Source organism: Cryptomeria japonica, chromosome 7, assembly GCF_030272615.1.
Source record: "Cryptomeria japonica chromosome 7, Sugi_1.0, whole genome shotgun sequence".
Lineage (NCBI taxonomy): Eukaryota > Viridiplantae > Streptophyta > Pinopsida > Cupressales > Cupressaceae > Cryptomeria > Cryptomeria japonica.
Genome location: NC_081411.1, coordinates 86032981 through 86053070, shown reverse-complemented (window position 1 = coordinate 86053070; position 20090 = coordinate 86032981). Strand labels below are relative to the sequence as shown.

At 35.1% G+C, this 20090-nt stretch overlaps 1 pseudogene; it reads right to left on the bottom strand.

The window, feature by feature from the left end:
* Positions 1-301: 301 nt before the first annotated feature.
* Positions 302-7322, bottom strand: LOC131041522 (bifunctional levopimaradiene synthase, chloroplastic-like; annotated as a pseudogene).
* Between the last annotated feature and the right edge of the window lie 12768 nt (positions 7323-20090).

Sequence of the window (20090 nt, the reverse complement as noted above, 5' to 3'; positions counted from 1 at the left end):
TAAATGATTATTATAATGAGATATATTTGATAGAAAAAAATATAAAAATATGCTCCACATGAAAACTATATTTTCTTATAGAAGGACTATTCCATTATAAACCTTTCATGAAGTACATATGAAACTTTACTGATCATATAGTTAAATATGATAGTAAAGTAAATTTTATTTGATATCTAACTTTCTAATCTTGAAGCATGTAAGACTTCTACATGTAGCACATGTTCAATTCCTCAAATTGTTGACAACATACTAGCACATTTTTCTATTAAATGTGTAGTCATCTCCAACAAGAGTATTTTCATTTGACCCCTCGGAAAAAGAATTTTTCCACCATATATTTCTTATCTTAAGTAGACCTATTAAATGCATCTATTTTCATGTAGATAAGTTGTGACAATCTTGCTGAATTGAGAAGTAAATTTTGAAAGCAACTTAGAAATTGAGCATATTTGAACAATTCTTGGTTCAATTCAATAAGTTCATCTTCAATGACATTGTAAACATGGTCTAAAGCTACTTCTTCCAAGGTTCCAGGATTCTCCTTCATATAACATTGTATTGCAGAAGCCAACTCACCACATTCTCTTTCAGCCTTATATAACCATTCATTAAAATATAATTAATCAATACTTGTGTTAGATAGATTCTATCCATAGTGATACTAGTATTAAATGCATTTAAAATGAAATAAAAATGACATTTCATTGTATTACATAGGATAATAATGCATTATCTTGAATGTTTTGGTATCATTGACTAGCCTAGCAAATAGGCACACAAGATAGTGAGATTTTGATCTCTCATCAATTTGGCATAGAATATTATCAATAATAGCTTCTCCCATTAAATGGATGGAAGTGAGAATCAAGAACATGCTTATGCTTAGACCACTCTGCTTCTTTGGTGAAAGCTTCAAGTTGAACCTTCCACTACCATATAATTGCCACCTTAGAAATTTTATTTTTGATGAAATTTAGATAAATAATTATAATTTTTATAACATACATACCACTCTTTTGAAGTATTCAAGCATTTCATGCTCTTGCACCTTATATGCTTTCTTAGCTAACTCATTGATTGTGTTGTATAATCCAAGTGCTAACTCATTGATTGTGTTGTATAATCCAAGTAAGCATATTTTTATATGCTCTAACATGTCATCTAACATATGTAAATCCCACCTACAAGATCAAGGAAACATAATAGTGATACTTTATTCTAAGCTCAACCATAGCACTATTTTTCTTCCAAAACTACATTATAATAATGAAATTTTAATAAAAACTTAAATACAATTCTCTTTGCAAAATATATTATAACGTAAATTTGATTAGACAATCCAAATATTAAATTTAAACCTCTACCATTTAGATACCTAAAATCAATAACTTAAATATTATATGAATTATGAATATTTAATTTTAAACCATATGACTTTTAAATTTAAATATAATTAAAAATTAAAATAAACAAACATGATAGTAAAAACTAGCCAATTATTTTGGACCTTCAAATGAGTTCTATATAAATATCACAAAACTCTTTTCAAAATATACCTGTCAAATGCTTTGTTGAATAACATAATCTCTTCATAAGAACTATATTTATCATATAGGTCATCAAGAACAATGATAAGACAACCAACTTTTGTAGTTGCAATTCTACAGTCACCATATTCAGGTTCAAACATACCAGCTGCCACCACTAAATATGTCTCTATATACCTCTCTCAAATAAATTTCAACTCCCTAAAGCCAAATTCTATCCACCACCTGTATTAAATTGATCTGATCAACTTAAAACTACTAATCAAATTGTTAAATTATTTGTAATAAAACAATACTTTTATCAAAATAAGAAAACAATACTTAGGGACTTGCTGAAGCTCTTTTTGGTGTATGGACTGTACTGCATTGAAGTCCAATTTAGCCAGCTCAAGATACTTTTCATTGTTCATATAAGGCAACCTGCATATGATAATTAAATTATTTTTCATAAGTATACCAATAGAAAAACTAAATTATTTGTAATGTGCAAAACAATTGTGAAAAAACATAAAAATTTAATGCTTCTTAGGGGTAAGTTGGATGTGAATAGTTTTCAAATCATTCTAAAATTTAATAAAAAATTTAAAGTTCACTAAGCTAGTATTGTCACCTATTCTTAGTTCACTCAGATAGTATTGTCGCCTATTTTTGGTTCAAGTTTTATATACAAGTTTTTATAAATGAATGAAGTTAATAAAACTCTTAACTACTAACATGATGATTTTTGGATTTGATAGGATGACCAATTTTTCATAATGTTTAGGATCATGTTCCAAGATTCATCATAAGAAAGAGATAAGTACTAATATCTATTCTATAGTTCTGAATTTGAAAAGAAAAAAATGATCATCATTGTTTTCATCAACATTTCAAATTAGTTTCTAGCTAACTCATCCTGATAATCGATCATGCAACAAGATGTGAAATATTAATGAAAATTTTGATTGTATGATTAAATCCAAAAACCATCAAATTAATTTATTATGAACTGTTCATACATTTAAACTTAACTATTGTTAAATAAAAGACTTTACATACTTCGTACATGAAGGTTGTTGGCTGAGTAATAGAATCTTACCTATAGAAGGTCTTCGCTAGCCAAGTTTTATTTGAAAGCCACGAGCCTTCTATATAAAATCTTGCCTCTAGTCTGGGCAAACTCTGATGGAATCCATATTTCAACTCGTAGTCCATCTATAAGTAAACTTGTTTCACTTGAAAGCTTCTAGAAATATAACTTTTTAACATATAAAACAAATTGTAATCAATATATGCCCATCTAATTGTTGATGACCATTTACAATATAACTTACAGCAAAAGATCCAGTGACATCTCTTGCAATAGCAAAACAATGCTTCATTTCAAGAAGATCTCGCAAGTAACTTGCTGAGAAGGATTTTGCTTCTTTCATTACCGTTTCACCAGGAAAAGCTATTTGGGAGCATTTATAGAGACTTAACATATCTTCAACCCCTCTATGATTTTTGTCAGAAAAACTAAAATACTCTCCTTTCTCATTTTTAAAAATTTTCAGAACCTCTACAAGACACATTAACAGCTACTAATTGTTTATTGCATGCAGTGAAAATAAATTGAAGGCATTTGAGCTTAGCAGTTACACTTATCTTGATTGGATGCTTAGATATAATACTTCTATAAGATTACTCAAATGTTGCTAGTGATGTTAATGTTGGAGTAATGTTAACTCCAACTTAGGCTATGTTAGCCCACTTTCAAACCATCTGTCCCTGCCATGACTTATGGACATTAACACTGCATGTCGTGATTTATGGACAATAACAATGCATGTCGTGATTTATGGACAATAACAATGCATGCATTCTGCATTGTTAAAATTGACGGTGCATGCTCTTCTTTCACCGCCAATATTGTTAATGGTCTATGGTGGTTATTTTTGTATAAATCTATAAAATTTTGTAGCTGTGGCTGCATAGCACAGGATAGATCTAGCTAGGAAAATATAAAGAAAACTTGCAGATCTAATGCACATAAGAAAAAGAAAGAGCAACTAAGAAAATGAAATGTATTAATTCATTGTTATCTTTACAACTGCAAAATATGCAGATTATGCAGCCACAGCTGCAAAATTTTACATGGTATCAAAGCGAGGCTGCTAAGAAGAAAAAGCTAAACACTTTTATTTGCAGGCACTAAAGATAGATCTTTTTTAGATTGGAATAACCATTGTATTGAAGGTTTTGTTTTTGTATCTTTTTTGAGATATTTTTAAGGAGTGAATGATGTATATGTGTAAGGGTTACAGATGCAAGTATTGTGAAAGCAATCAACATGGGCATGAATGGTGTCCCCATTTCTCACATAATGTCTTTCTACTCTTTTTTGGAAATGCATCAAAATCGCAAGCTGCTCCTTCTCCACCTACAAAAATAGTTGATGTACCTTCACCTTCACCTGTGAGTTTGATAGAGATATTGGCTTCTTTGAATGCTACTTCAAATTCTTTTCAACGGGTTCATTTTTGTTCTCTTGATGAGCGAGATATCATCATATCAGACATTTATCATTTGTTTGTTGAATCTCTTTTTGATCATGGTGACAATTTTGAGGACACATGTCTTCTCTCTAATGTCGGCTCACATCAAGTTGCATCTTCTTTTGGTTTGGATTCTCTTATTTTTTCTCAACCACTCCATGCTACTATCTCGACACATCCTGATTCATATCTGAACAAATCTCAAACTTCAATGGTCACTGTTCTGGAATCTTGTATGGCAAAGTCACAGTTCAACATCGGATTGAAGAAACATGAGAATTTTTCAGAACCATTCATCTTGATTCCTTCATACATTTCACTTGAGTGAGAATTCAGTAGTTTGACAGCTCAAGGTTTCTATCTTTCAAAAGGAAGAGGCATCATTTGTTGCAAGGGAACCTACTACAGCATTCGCTTTGCTACATTCTATATTGACATTCTTTATCTTCTTTGTAAAGGCACAAATAGCCACTTTTTGCGAGATCTTAGGTTGCAAGACATTGTAGCATATTAGGTATCATGCAGAGAGTGTAAATTTTGAGGGGGGGTTTTGTTCCCACTGGGTTTTTCCCTCTTTCCTCTTTCCTTTCATTAGGTTTATTTCTCCTTAGTTGGAATTAAGGGGGGGTGTTGGAGTAATGTTAACTCCAACTAAGGCTGTGTTAGCAGCTGTGTTAGCCCACTTTCAAACCGTCTGTCCCTGTCATGACTTATGGACATTAACACTGCATGTCATGATTTATGGACAATAACAATGCATGCCGTGATTTATGGACAATAACAATGCATGCATTCTACATTGTTAAAACTGACGGTGCATGCTCTTCTTTCACCGCCAATATTGTTAATGGTCTATGGTGGTTATTTTTGTATAAATCTGCATATTTTGCAGTTGTAAAGATAACAATGAATTAATACATTTCATTTTCTTAGCTGCTCTTTCTTTTTCTTATGTGCATTAGATCTGCAAGTTTTCTTTATATTTTCCTAGCTAGATCTATTCTGTGCTATGCAGCCACAGCTGCAAAATTTTACAGTTAAAACCTTGGAAATACAAAATTGAAAAAATATAGATGTTAAATCCAAAACTATTTCTCCGTAGGCTGTAAGATACATCACAGCCAATATAGATGTTTTATATATCAAATTGCAGTATAGTAAACCAATAATTACCATCTTTACCTGCAGATACATCATAGCCATGCAATCTCAGGATCCTAAAGCCCATAGCTGTATCATTGACATTTACAATGGTATCATTTCTTCCCCTTCCGATCCCTCTATTAGTCCAAAATCTATGCGAGAAGTATAATTCGTAAGATTGGTGAAATAAATTATTTTACTTTCAGTTCTAATAAGATTAACATGCATGTGTAATATTTTTCTCCTGAAGTTTCCTTATAGATAAAAGGAGAAAAAGATTAAAAGGAGAGACCGGTATACATAATCCAATGCATGTTTGATTTCCTCTTTGAAATAGCGACCAATTCCCAGACGTTCAACAGTATCAACGGCAAGAAGGCGTTCATGGAGATCAGAAGGATAAACACAAGTACTGTCATCAACCACAAAACAAATAAACACGTGAGATAAGATTACGTGATATAGTGATCAGCTTCCTTTAGTTATTTATGTTGCCAATATTTGATATAGTGATTATCTTACTTCCGTCGACCATGGATTTAACCTCAGCCTATCTTATCTTCTTAATCAGCCACCTATCCATGATAAATGCTGTATCTAACTTTATAGAATTAATTATGCATTGTTCTATAAAATGAATCAATGAGAAGATTATATCAAACTTCAATCCATGTTTTAAACAGAAGAAGATATATATATATATATATATGATCTTACCGTAGTCTCCACAAATTGTGACAATAAAGACACGCAGTGGATGCTAGGGAGCCTAACATGTATCCATCCTTTGAATAGAAGTTCAATACTTTTCTCCAATTTATAACCTCTTGTAATCCCTCCAATGAAAGCAAAAGAGATGTCGGTAGGTTATATAAAATACCCATATCAACCCTGATTTTAGAAGGAAAATAAATCATTAGATTTCAAACTTTAGATGTGAAAAATGCAATTGTCAAAGCTCCTAGGTTTACTTCACTTACTCTTTAAGCTGAGCTTCCCTGATTGCAAGAATTCTTTTAATGAATGGTAATTCATTGGAAATACCCAGACCTAGAGCATTAGCTTCCTTCAACAAAGAAGAAAAGAGAATCACAAATCCACTTGGCTGATTTAAGAGAGCGAGGTTTGAGAGTTAACAAAATCAATTCCTGCAAACAAGCACAAGGAAAAAACTTCGTCAATTCAAAATTGGATTTGAACAAAAGTTTCTAATTGTATCTAAGAAATAAGTAATTAGAAAGATATAATCTAATATTTTATCAAAAAAACATTTGAGATATGTATGATGTATCTCACCCTTGATGTAAAATGATTCTCCTCCCCAAGATCCATCACTCAATTGATTGCAGACAATCCAGTTCAGCGTTTGTGAAAACTGAGGTTGGGAAGGGTTGTCAATGGATGCTATTCTGGCTATCCATGCAGTGTCATATGCAGATGGGTTTAGTTTCCCATTCTCCATAGACTGGAACATATTTCTAATATCTTCTATCAGTGCTTCCATATGTTTGTGGTTTTGGAAAGGCTGAAATAATAAACATAATTCATAAGAACATACATTTTAAAAAGACTGACAAAGCACCATTCATGATATATGAGTCAATGCATTTAACTAGAAATGCAGTTGAATTAGAAAATAACAAAATACTTTAATACAGTACAAAAGCACTTTATACTCTCCACTCAATGAAAAACAGTACCAAAAATACGTTTTTGCTTATCTTAATCATATAACACTAAAAAACAATGCTTCCTACTTTTCACAATCACTCAATATAAATGCTGGTCACAGTCACATACAGTAGGAAACTATCAAATCTAAAATACTTAGTCCACTCTAGATACATTCTCAGTATTCCACATACCTTGTGAATCTCTGTAAGAGAGTTAATTTCATCATCATTCCACATACTGGGAGGGTACGCAGTGGCAGCCATTCTCGTCTCTGAGCAAAGAGAAGTGACATTGTTATCTTATAAAAAATAACTTCTCTTCAAGAAAATCCATAACATATCCATAATTTTCTAGAATATAGAACAGATATATTAAAAAAAATAAGATATGTGAATAACACCTACTTTGAGTTTTGTAATGGCGATTGGCTGGGAAGTTTTTCTACCACTTATGTGTTTGGCTCTGAAGCTCAAAATACCAAATCTCTTATAAAGCGTGAAAATACAGAGTCTGGTCAAAACACTCTTGCAGACTCTTCAATTTTTTGTCTAACATGTCACCTTCATAACGTCGTCTGCAAATTTTCCATTGTTCAATTTTGTCTCGTATTATTAAAGATTTCCCGCCACTGATCGGGATGCCTGTATTTCAGCTTGTTGGAAGGGTACTAAACAGATGTATTATTTGAATTTGTCTATTAAGAATGTTTTCGAATATAGGTTATAGTGCATTTTTAGGTTCAAATCCTTATATGATTTTCCCCTAAAATTTCGCGACATTTTTCTTATGAAAATTAGGTCGTCATTAAAATTGTGAGTTTACGGTATGTCTACAGCGTTTTAAATTGTCACGTTGTTGTATCTATATTAGGTTTACGGAAGCCCAAAAAAAGTGGGCCTAATAAAAAGGGAGAGTGTTGTCGCTTTGCCAAGAGAATCGGTACATTTAATATATTCCTTTGTATGGCAGAGGATATTTGACATTTTTATTCTTTATAGGGTCCACCCTCAAATAATTGGGATAGTGGTTGGACAAAGTTCGTCTATTAGTGCAGTCTAAAAGTGTCGAAAAAATGTCATGTCAATTCTTATCTCCAGAAAGGTTCCATTAAATTTGAAAAAGCAATCAATTATGTGGTGCAGATCACCACACCAATAAACATGACTTAGTGCACAGCTATGGGTCTTTATTTTTTGGGACCATGACAACTTGACTAAAAAAAGCATGTGATGTGGCATCATATTTGATCATATGAACTTAAAACTCATTTTTGACACGTTGACTTAAAAAAGCATGTAATGTGGCATCATATTTGATCATATGAACTTAAAACTCATTTTTTTAAGTAGGGGACTTGAAAAGTAAGCAATTGTACAAAATAAAAAAAAATTGAAATATTTAAGACAAATTTTGGAAAGTGCAAACATAACTCTCACCACCGTAGGACCCTCTCCCTTATATATATTTCATATGTGTGTTTGTACGACAATGAATATTTGTCTTTTCTTTCCAATAGTGTTTGATTGCTTGAAATTTGATGTTGATCGTTTTTCAATTGCAGATGTTATACTACAATTTTAAATTTTATTAAGATAATTTGATGGTTTTTGAATCAGTTTTTTGAATTTTAGATTATGTATTACAATTTTCAAATTTATAAAATCGTATAGTATTTTTTATGGAGGATTTTTCATCAACAAAGTCGTTTTAGCTAGCACAATCCTCACCTCATCCTTTTTTGATGTCACTAAGCAAGGCTTTATCCCTTCTTTCTCCCTCGTGGACTCATTAACAACCTTTCAACTTCACTAGACCAAGGGCCCATTGACTAGTTCATATTATTTGAGATGTTATATTTTGATATAATTTTATTTAAAATAGAGGTTCACCCCACAGTGCAGCGGTAGCTGCAAGGCCGCGTTGATATGGCACTCTGTGTCTGAGTCCCTCCAGGTCTTCTCGTCGGTCGCCCACGTCGAGTGCAGAGGATCAGATTGGTCAACCTACCGCTCACTACCCAGCTCATCTGGTGAACCCACCTTCTAACCTCATTGCAATGACTTTGATGTCCACAGTTTACTGTCCACGCAAGCTAGTGCTTCGGAGGCATGAGGAATTACAACCTGCGGTGTGCCAGATCGTTGGACTCGAAGACTGAATGGAGTGATAAGGAGATCAATGTGGAGAGATAAGGAGTCAAAATTGGAGGGAGCATGTGGAGAGATAAGGAAGTGGAGCGATAAGGAGAATGAATGGAGAGATAAGGATGTAGAGTGATAAGGAGTTAATTTCAGAGAGAAAATATGGAGGTGTTAATATTTCATCATTCAAAATTGGAGGGAGCGTGTGGAGAGATAAGGAAGTGGAGTGATAAGGAGAATGAATGGAGAGATAAGGATGTAGAGTGATAAGAGTTAATTTCAAAGAGAAAATATGGAGGTGTTAATACCTCATCATTCAACAATATATTTGGGGATGGGGTCCCCCTCTGTGGTCCACTGGTTCGTAGCTCGAGTCAAAAGCGATTATCTACCAAAATAAATAAATAAATAATTTTATTCAAAATTTAAATGTCTTAACCCTTTTTCTATATGAAACTATATTATAGTTTTAAATTTTATTGCATCATATAACTTGACTTGCTATATTGTAATGTAATCATCTATATGACACTTTAAGTCATTAGTAAATCAAAATAAATGTAACACAATATTTTAATTTATAATATTTATATTTATCATACTAAGTTATTATAGAAATACATATTAATTTAGAATGTTTGAAAAGATATACTATTATTTCATTTTTACAATGGTTTAAACAATGTTATCTCGAATTTTGCTTAAATATAAATTTAAAAACTTTTTATTGATTTTAGTAATAAATTTAATATCTTTTCTTTTATGTGTAAATTTTAAAAGCATTTATTGTAATCATTTTCTTATAATGGTACTTTCACTTTTTATACATAGAATTTATTACTCGTGGAAATTTACAATTAGAAATATAAAGAAAAGTTGTTAACATTGTTGGCATATACACACTCCAATGAGACATTGTAAGTGATTGAAGGTTTTGTCATTGATGGCAACCTTACAATCCTATGACACTAGCAAGGCATTCCACCGGCACTAGCAAGATCAGACTCTACATCGGCACTCAGACCACCGGCACCGGCAGTGAAAGGAAGCATACCGGCACAGAGGCTGATAGGATTTTTGTTATAATATATTTTGTTTATTATTGTAAAATATTTATAAGCCGACTTGGCAACATTGTAAAATGACTCATATATATAAGAGATCATTGTAGAACATTTCAAGATATATGGTAGAATGTAAATAGGCGAAATAAGGTAGACCTATTATGCGAATTATAGGTTAAGGGTTTATGTAAGAAGCAAAGCAGAAATCGGTACTGGATCTGGCATTATAGATGTTATTTTGAAGTAGTACAAGACACTGGATTTATATAATCCATTTTGTAAGTCAGTAAGACTTCCCATTTTGTAATTGAGTAGTGAGCTCTAGGCACTTGGTCTTCCTACATGTGCAGGCCCTTCTTGTAGCAGTAATATTCTCTTATTGGCCAGTAAGTGAATATTGTGGGTCACAAATCCCACCAAGGTTTTTCCCACATCGGGTTTCCTCGTTAAATCTTTGTATTATGGTGTGTTTTTCATGTGGTTGCTTTTATCTCTATTTATTGCATTACTTCTTGTTTACCGATACACAGTTTTAATATGTTCTACATGTTTTAAGTTAAGAAATTTAATCCACCGGTTAGATACTAATTCAACCCCCCACCCCCTCTCAATATCTGTGGGAATCCTAACAAACATTGGGTTTGAAAGGAAACTTGCAGCAATCTTTATGACAATTTCCATATAGCCCATTATAGATTTCATTCTAATCAACACCTAGAAGCCATATGCAAAGAATAGACAACATACCCATGAAAATGTGACACAAGATATATCCTAGGAAAACACTCATGAGGGAAAAACCCAGCCTCCAAAAGTATCATCCACCATATATTATCAGTAATGCATCCATTACAATGCAACTATGTGAAGCTTTTGAAACCCAACCATAACAAGCCATCAACAAGCACTCAATGTGACCAAGCATGAATCCACACATCCCATGCCATGTTTCTTTCACAAATGCTAACCTGGCTAACTGACCAACCCAAACAACTACCCTTGTAGTTGCTTTTATAAACACAAACTCCCACAAAACTACCAAGTTGTATTACATCAAAACCATGTGCCCAAAACCATATGACAATAAAATATAATATTTTTCCTACCTACCCTTGACCCACTTTTAATAATGGGTACTTCATCACAATTACATTCCCCAATATTAAATAAATACAATATAATAATACCAATGTATCAATGCAACTCATCAAGTGGTTACAAAAATATTTCAAGGGAATCTCTACATGTTGCATGTCCATCTAGGTGCTCCTAGGTGCAACAATACAATATAATATTAAAAAATAATTCCATGTCCACCTCACGAAATAATAAAATAATACATAAATATAACATTATTATGCAAGGTGTACAACACCATTTTCCCAACACTCTTGCTTGTTGTATACATTTCATAAGGGCCAAGAAGTAATATGTCACATGAACAAGAGACTGATCTCTCCACACACAAATACCATCATGGAATCCAAGTGCTTCATGTGCTCCATCAAGATACCTACAAGAAGAAACAAAGTGACCACCATCTCATACATGAATGCTCACACCCTCCATCACGCCACTACCACTGGACATGAAAAGGCCATCCAAAGAGAAAGTCACACAATCTGTCGCAACAAATGATAAGTCCTGTGCCAACTAATATCCAAACACAAACACTAATCCAAAGGTAGCTATTTATATAGCTAAAATAACACCCATGGCAAGTGCTAACACATCAACTATACATGCCTCCAAGGCATACAAACCAAGTGAATAACATCTCATCAACATATGCAACCTGTAACATGCAACCATAAGCCCCAAGTGCAGTACCTACCACATATGTACACCAAGGAACTCCCACTGCATAGGTAACGTCTATTGGCATATGATGAAGCGGTGATAATGTTTGTTGTCATTGATGTCAATAAGTGCTCAAGTGGGTGAACTGGTATGCACCAGTAGGAAGATTGGAAGCCGTTACGATCAACCAGGATGGAGTGGACCAGTGTCGGGGTTCACTAAGGATGATTACCGGTTGGTAGTCTTGGCTCTAGGGTTTCCATTTTGGCTCGTGCAGTGCAACTGATGATTCTTTATGATGAGTTAGTTAAGAACAAGGATAAGGATCAAGATGCCATGTCAGCTGTGTGCACGTGAAGGATTTCTTTGAGAATCCTATGTGTGAAGATCGAATGCATTGAATGTCTGCCTCAGGAATGTGAGTTTTTCTTAGTGGAATGTGAAGCGCGCATGATGGTCTATTGATTTCCAGAGGCGATGAAGATTGGACAATGCAGAATGACTTGAGATCTATTTTAGATCGTTTCATTCTATGTAATGTATTTGATGGTAAGGATTGGACTGCTTGTAATTGTAAACCTAAAATGTTTAGGGTTTAGGGTTTATGCTACCGACCTAATTGTTGTCTATAAGGTCGATGCATTTTGTTATTGTAGTGGTTGGCAAAAGTTATGTTTGTGTCCGCGTGTTGGAGATTTGATACTTGCCAAACCAGAGTGAGGAATCTGCAAAGTGATTGCAAAAGAGAGGAACTGAAAAGGATCTGCCTTAGCAAGAAGTGTTGTTATCAGATCAAAGTTTTACCTGTTGTCTTCTAACCATCTCAACAGAAGGTAAATCCCTTGATCGAGTAGCTTTAACAGGCTTTGTTGTAAATTCTCTAACCAGGTGGCTCAAGTTCATTGGGTTATTTAAATCCTCTAGCGAGGTAACTCTTAACAGGGTTTCAACCTTTAACAGGGTATATAACCATCCCTTAACCGGGTGATCCTTAACAGGATCGGTTCCTAATAGAACCTTATTGTAAAGTCTTTAATCGGACTAGGCTCCTAATAGGGCAGACTTCAAAAGAGGTCACAAACAAGCTTGAGGGTATTCATCCCCATCGTCTGTTATGGGTTGTGAGTTTTTCATGTGATGATTGTGTGATCCTGATTAAGTTAGATATGCATGCAGTGTTAAATGGTTGTGGTATTATTGATACAACTCATGCATGATTATATCGGTGAAGTAGTCATCAAGATTTGAGATCTATTGAATGTTGTCTGAAGTATTTTTGTTTAACCAGTTTATCTATTTGAAGTATCTATGTTTAACCGGTATTTCTCTGGTTAAGTTTAGTGGTGAAGGAATCTGGATACCTATGTTTTGATCTATCAAAATATCTGATCATTTTTTTATGTGTACTGATTCACCTTCCCCTCTCAGTACTAGTTAGGATCTTAGTAGTTCATCATTATTCATCAATTGGTATCAAAGCTCATCCAGGTCCTCAATGATATAAGCTTAACTGCTTGAGGCAAAAGATCCTACTTTAATGAGGAAGAGGGAAGGTCCTAAGTTCAACAAAGGATAACTTTACAATTTGGAAGGACAGGATGAAGATATATATCAGGATTTTGGGTGCACAATACTAGATCTATGTTGAGAATGCCTATGTGATACCCACTAGCACTCTAACCGATGATCAGAAAAGAGAGATACAAGAAAATGGCCAAGTCATGGAAGCCCTCATAAGAAGCTTGTCCGATATAGAGTTCATTGATCTACAAGATAAGGACAATCCTAAAGAAGTATGGGACAAACTGGAATCCATTTATGGTGGTGATGAACATGTCAAGCAGGCTAAGGAAGAAAGCCTTAGAGGAAAGTTTGAAGATATGAGGATGGTTGAAGGAGGGACCATTCAATAGTATGACATAAGAATCAAGATAGTGGTTGGAGAGATCAAGAGCACTGGTGGAATAATTGATGATGCCACTATTGTTAGTAAAGTTTTGAGATCACTTTTACCAGTCTATGCAATCAGGGTTGCCGCTATTCAGGAGCTAAGGTCTATCGACAAAACCAAGGTATATTTAGACTCCATTATTGCAAAGTTGGCTGCATATGAATTGAATAGCTATGATGGTAGTGTTCAGAAGATAGAGTTAGCCTTTAGAGCATATGTTTCCTCCGCACTGACCAGAAAAGGAAAAGAGGTTAGTACCACTTATGAATCTAGGCCTAGTAGAGATATGGACGATGAGGAGATTATGATGGAGTTTGAAGCTCTTCTTGCTAAGAGACTTCCAAAAGGCACCAAAAAATACAGAGGTAAGCTTCCTCTAAAGTGTTTTTCCTGCAACAAGATAGGACATATAGCTGTTAACTGTCCTAACAATGACATTAAGGATAAATCGAAGAGGTTTAGGAAATACAAAGGAGTAGGTAGGAGAAATTTCCTTGTTACAGTGGATGAAGGTGTTACCGATGATGAATCTAAGGATGAAGAGAATGAGGACATAGTGTTTGTGGCTATCAAGGAAGAATTGTCTGACCAGAAAGCTCTTGTCTCACATATTGACAACTCAAATGAGTGGATCATTGATAGCGGGTGCTCTCACCACATGACCGTTGACCAGAGAAAGTTTCCGTCTCTTGAAGAATATGATGGTGGTGTTGTCAAGTTTGGCAACAATGCACCTTGCATGGTGAAAGGAAAAGGATCCATTTCACTAAATGGAAAGAGTAGTGCAGATGATGTCTATTGGGTGGAAGGCCTTAAGCATAATCTATTGAGTGTTTCTCAACTGAATGACAAAGGACTTATTTTGGAATTCAAAAGTGGAGTCTGTAGAATAATTGGAAAGAGTGGTGAACTTATTGCCACCGTTAAGCAAACCAGAGGAAACCTGTTTTAGTTGAATGTCAAGATTAGTTAGTGCTTGATGGAAAAATTTGATGACAGTTGGATATGGCATAAGGATACTTTGTCATATGAATTTTGACAATATTGTAAAGGCTAGTAAGATCAAGGTAGTAAGAGGATTGCCTTTGCTGAACAAACTATAGAATGCCTTGTGTAGAGAATGCCAACTTGGGAAGATGTCTTCCTCGGCATTCAAACGTAAGTCTTTTTCAGCAAAGAACTTACTTGATCTAGTGCACACTGATCTGTGTGGTACGATGAAAACTAGAAGTATTCGGGGAGATCGGTACTTCATGATTCTTACTGGTAATTGCTCAAGAATGATGTGGGTCACATTCTTGAAAGACAAGTTTGAGGCATTTGGAAATTTCAAAGCCTTTAGAGCATTGGTAGAGAAGGAGAGCGGAAGGAGTATAAAATACCTAAGAACCGATCAAGGAGATGAATTCACTTTTGATGAATTCAATAAGTACTGCGAGGAGAACAAGATTAAGACGAAATTGTCTGCCCCAAGGACACCACAACAGAATGGCATAGCAAAAAGAAATAATAGGACTATGGTTGAAGGGGCTAGAACTATGTTGATCCAAGGAAATGTTGCTCACATGTTTTGGAGGGAAATGGTGAGCACTGCAATCTATACTATGAATCGAGTACTCGGTAAGAAAGGTAAAGACAAAAACCCTTATGAGTATTGGAATGGGAGAACTCCCAATGTGAGTTATTTCAAAGTGTTTGGGAGTAAATGCTATATCAGGAGAGGTGAGCATTTGAGTAAATTTGATGTTAAGTGTGATGAAGGAATATTTCTGGGATATTCGATTCCACTAAAAGCAAAGCTCTCAAGTTATACAACAGTAGGACTTAGAGGATTGTTGAAAGTATCAATGTTAGGGTTGATGAATCCCCTGAGAAGCCAGAGGAAACCGGTAGCAAGGAAACGGAAGATGAATCAAGATTAGCCTTTTGGGAACAGGTTAAGAAAGAAACAAGTGACAAACACTACAAACACCTCAGTGTTTCTGTACTAGTAGAAGCTTCAGCAGGTTAAGAAGAAGATGAAGCATAAAAAGAAGAGGAAAAGCAAGTGGAACCAGCTATGGTGATTCCTAGGTATGTAAGACTGCATCATGATTTGAAGCAAATCATAGGAGACAAAGATGCAGGAATACTTACAAGAAGAAAGGTGAAAGAAAATTCTTGTATGATTTCATAATTTGAGAATAAGACCACTAGAGAGGAACTTACCAATGAAGATTGGATAAAGGCAATGGAAGAGGAGTTGAACCAGATAGAGAAGAATGCAACATGGTCCCTGGTACCCAGACCGGAACACAAGAATGTCATAGGTACCAAATGGGGCTTCAGGAATAAGCTGAATGAAGAAGGCACAATGGTAAGGAACAAAGCAAGACTTGTATGCAAGGGATATGCTCAGAAAGAAGGAGAAGACTATGGAGAAACCTTTTCCCGAGTGGCTAGACTGGAAGGTGTCTGAATGCTACTTACATTTGCAATATTCAAGAGATTTAAGGTATACCAAATGGACATGAAGCCTGCCTTCTTGAATGGATTCCTGGAAGAAGAAGTGTATATTAAGAAACCAAATGGGTTTACTTTGTTAGAGGATACTGACATGATGTGCATATTACACAAGGCCTTATATGGATTGAAACAAGAACAAAGGGCATGGTATGTGTAGCGTCCTAAAATTGTGACACTTGCAATTTCGACTGCATTTGGGTCTTCACAATGGCGACGCAACACTGAACCTGAATGGAGACCCCGAAACTTGTTCATGACATCAAAAACTGCATTTTTCAGCACCCTGGCCTGATCCTCCTTGCACCCTGCTGTCCCTGGAGGTGGGACCATGGCACCCAGCGCCCTGGTCCCTGGCCCTATTTTTGGGCTCGGTCTCTTTTGGGTCTCGAGTCTTTATGTTTGCAAATTGGAAAATAATCTTCCCAGGTCAGCCTAAGGTCAAAAAAATCAGTCTTTTAACCCTAATTGGCAAGTATATAAACTACATTTCCTCTTCCATTTGGAGGAGGAAGGACATATGTGTACAGGACACAGAAATGATATTCAAACATTCAAGCATTCAAGCATCCCTTCAAGCAATTGATCATTCTAAGTCTCCATTCAAGGCTAAGTGTTGCATTCAAGACAAGGATTCAACCATTGAAGAGGAGATCACATAAAACATACAACATACAACAAAAATTACACCTTCGCATGTAAGAATACAAACATTCTTACAACAAGGTATCAGTACTTTATTACATTACAATCATTTACATTTATAGCATTTCTCATTTCTTGGTTAATTCCAAAACCGGAGTTTGACCTAAGGGCAAACCCCTAATCCCTAACCCCCCAATCGTCCTCGCTTTTCTGTGTGTAGGTTGCAGCTACGCGACTGTAATTGAAGATCTGGAATCCTTGTGCAGAGACGAACAGATCCCCCTACGTTTCGCGGATTTTTCGGAGGACCGTGTGCATGCCGGGTGCCATCGTCCCATCAACTTTCACTCAAATTTGCAGGACAGCACCGTCTCGACATTTTACTGCTAATTCCAGGTCCGCAGCTTCATCCTATATTCCTATCTCTATTTATAAGTGAATCTTTCTCACTTTTCATGTGTTCCTAGCTTAATCCTTTCATCTACATTCTTTACAAAAGAGGGTAGCCTTGCTGTCTTAACCCTTGAAACTCATTTAGAATCCAATCTTGCATTGTGTGGGATTGGATCTTGTGGGTTTCAACCCCTCTTTTGAATATAAAGTCTCCCCTAAGTGAAAACCGTCAACCCTAGTGACCTCCTTCCCCTCTCCTTGGAGTGGTGGGGGGAACACTTAGGGTTCGCTCACGATTTTCCGCTTTACATTTTGGTGAACCCGACGTGAACATCCTTTCTGATTATTTATGGTTAGATCTGAAAATTGGATGCCTTGATTACATTTCCATGTTTGTTCTTTTGCAAAATTTTAGAGGTTGATTGCATGAAAACCCTAAATTTTCTTTTTAGTAATTGAGCTTGCGAAATGTTTAATGGTTAATGCTTGTTTCAGATCTACCCTTCTATTACAAATTGTCAATTCACATTTGTGCTTTAATTCTAAAAATTAAGTGGTTAAGTGTCAAAACCCTAATTTTTAAAACCCTCTTGATTCAACCTTTGACTGATAATTTCACTGATCAAAACATCTCCAAATCAGCTGTAACTTTGGATTCCGCAATAAAATCATAATATCTTTCATCCCTGAAAATTTGGAAAAAATTTGCGAGGACCGTGTGCACCCCGAGCGCCATCGTCCCCGACATTTTTTTCGAAATTTCAGGAATTAGATCTTACTGTATTTTTCTGCTAAAATCCAGAATTTTGGCTGATTTTATCAATTCTAACACTTTCAAAATTAAAGTCAAAGTTGGTCTAGTGATTTCTTGGATTAAGGCTCCTAATCATTCAAAAATTGTTGAAATTGAAATTTTGTGGCAAAATTGTGTTCTTACTATCCTAAATCTGAAAAGTGTGTTGGCGTTCATTTGAAATTTCAGTGCTTTATTCAAATTCTTGCAATTTGTGACTTTTGAAATCAAATGTTTAATTGCAACAACCTTGATTTCCACTTTCAAAATTGAATTTTGTGTGAAATTGAGTCAACTTTTAAATTTCAAAGCTTGCATTGCTCTTAGTATTCCCTCTAAAATCATAAAATTCAAATTTTCAATTTCCCTCTCTTTTTCAAAATCCAAATTTTGCATTTTCCAACAATCTTGGTAGGGTTCAATTTTGAGATTGCAACTTTAATTTGGCCTTTCTACAGATCATAAAATCACTCAATTTTTTCAGATTAGCTTTAAAATCATCATAACTTTCATCCCTGAAAATTTTGAAAAAAGTTGCGAGGACCGTGTGCACTCCGTTCGCCACGGTCCCTGACATTTTTTTCAAAATTTCGGGAGACTGTCGTGATTGCATTTAACATCTTAAATCTAGGAGACTGGCTAATTTTATTGAAATTTTCTACCTCTAAATTCAAAATCTTCTCTCCCTCTCTAGTGCATGAGTTTTACAACAATAAGCCCTACTTACACTATTCCCGTTAGACGAAGCCATAGAATTAAGTCTTTCCAAGGTTTAATTACCGAGGAGATGGAACCTAATTTGAATAGCCTTTTTAACAAGGAGACGGGTAATTCCTCTAATCCTCCTAATGATGAAGAAGCTCTCCATGAGGTTTATGTAGAACAACTTTCAAAATTGGATAACCAATTTGATGATTTTCAGCAATGGATGTCTCAAGAGTATCCCGATAGTCAAGCTCTTTCATTAATTGAGGGTCTAAAACGTATGGTTCAAAGTGATAAGAATGGAATTGATATTTTGCGTGGTATTGCACACATTGTGAATTCGAATGTGATGCCTATGAAGAGTTGTGCTGAAACTTTAGGTTATACACAACCTCCTACTCAAGCCAATCATTCTATTCCGTTGACAACTTCTATTGCTAGCAACCTAACTTTACATCAAACATAATGACTACTTCTATACAAGACATTCCCCCTATGATCACTAGTCATGGGGGCAATCCTTCTTCTTCAATTAACCCTCTGCCTTCATTCAATCTGACTTCTTCATTCATTCCTTCAATGAGTGTTCCTATTACATCTCCACAAATGAACATGACGCAAGGGGGAAATTCATTTAACCATTCCATTCCTCCTTGTAGTGTTCCTCCTTTCCAATCATCTCCTATGATTAACTATCATAGTGTCCTGCCACCTTACTCTCAATCAATACCTTCTTTCAATAACATAATACCTCCATCACAATCTAACACATCTAATATGAATTCTTCGACTGAAGTGACCATTAACAATCTTGCACAAACTGTCTCTTCTTTACAGCAACAAATTGCCTCTATGAATCAATCTAAGTTTAGTGTGCCCACATTTGATGTTGCGAGCCCACTTTCTCTTGACATTGTTCGAGCTATCCCTCCTAAACATGTTGAAATCCCGCATTTGGAGCTTTATAATGGTAAAGGTGATCCTCTAACACATGTTAAGACTTTTCAAACAATATGTACCGATTTTGCTTATGACCAAAGGTTGCTTGCAAAACTGTTTACTAGGACATTAAGAGATAAATCCCTACAATGGTATTGCTCGTTGCCTTCTTATTCTATTACTTCTTTCGAACAACTTGCAAATGCTTTTATTCAACAATTTCAAAACAATATAAGTCCTAAAGTTACTTTGATTGATTTAATGCATTGTAAAC